The sequence below is a fragment of the Dendroctonus ponderosae genome, unplaced genomic scaffold, assembly GCF_020466585.1.
Source record: "Dendroctonus ponderosae isolate FM_Combo_2020 unplaced genomic scaffold, Dpon_F_20191213v2 Dpon_F_20191213_12, whole genome shotgun sequence".
Lineage (NCBI taxonomy): Eukaryota > Metazoa > Arthropoda > Insecta > Coleoptera > Curculionidae > Dendroctonus > Dendroctonus ponderosae.
In genome coordinates, this window is record NW_026017316.1 from 1,933,788 (window position 1) to 1,935,084 (window position 1,297).

The following is a 1,297-nucleotide window of genomic DNA, read 5'->3' on the forward strand; positions in this document are numbered from 1 at the left end:
GGAATTAATTGCTAAACTCTTCTCATCACACCTGAAGTGCTTCGGCCGCCAACTCAATTACAAAGCGGCGTAAAAAATCAGCCAACTAATTGAGGAAAAGGAAAAAAATCCCAATTATAACCCAACACTTCCTCCATCCAAGCAGGTGAAGCGCAACGTCCTCAGAAGCCCAGTTGTGGCGCAATCAATTGCCGAACTCTGATTGACACACTTGAATTTTTCGGGGTTGCCACCGCCACTTCAAAGCGCCATAAAAAATCAGCGCAGTGCGCCACCAAAACGCCAAAAACCCCACTRGTAGCCAAAAGCCTCCTCTATCCAAACWGATAAAACGCAACGTSCTCAGAARCSCAGTKTTGGCGCAATYAATTGCCRAACTCTGATCAACACACTTGAACCTTTGGGGCTGCCCGGTCACCTTCAAAGCGCCGTCAAAAATCGCCCAAGTGAGCCATGGATATGAAAAAARTCYCMCTRAAAACCCAAAAASCCCTTCTATCTAACGGCGTTAAGCGCAACTTTCCCGCGAGCCCAGTTGGGGCGCAATCAATTGCCGAACYTTGATTGACACACTTGAATTTTTCGGGGTTGCCACTGCCACTTCAAAGCGCCGTCAAAAATCAGCCAAGTGAGCCATGGATATGAAAAAAATTCCACTCATACCCAAAAACCTCCTCTATCCAGCGCCGCAATCGCCACACTCCCAGCTAGTCTAGTTGGCGAGATATTAAATGCCAAACAAAAGGGCGGCCGCTTTCACCCACGCGCCATCAAAGGGCGACCGCCCTCTAGCGACGTTTCGACCCATGCAACTAATCCGGCTTTTTGCCCGGCCGCAAGCACCGCAGCCCGTGATTAATCGGGACGATGGCGCGTCGGCCACTGTTCAAAATGATCATTATTATTACTATTATTATCACTATTATGCCCGCTTAAGATTTATGGTCGCGCTTTATTAAACCCCCCCAAACAGTCCTGGCGAAATGGGGGCGGCAGCAGTGGCGTGCCCAACCGGCTGCCGGCATGCGAGTGAAGGCGGCTGCAGTGGAAGCGGCCGAAACGTTGCCCCCCAGTGGGGCTGGGGCGCGTTTTAACCGGGCCGCCCTTTTCCCGATTGGTTTCGCCCGTTGATTAATCGCTCGTTGCTAATTAATTTCAGTTGTCCATACATTATTAGAGCCATTTATAGGTGGAGGACGATAAATTCGGCCGAAATCATTATAAATCGGTCGGATTAGCGTAATGGATTAGCGTAAGCGTTGATTTAATGAACTGAAGGGGGAAAGGGCGGCTGGGG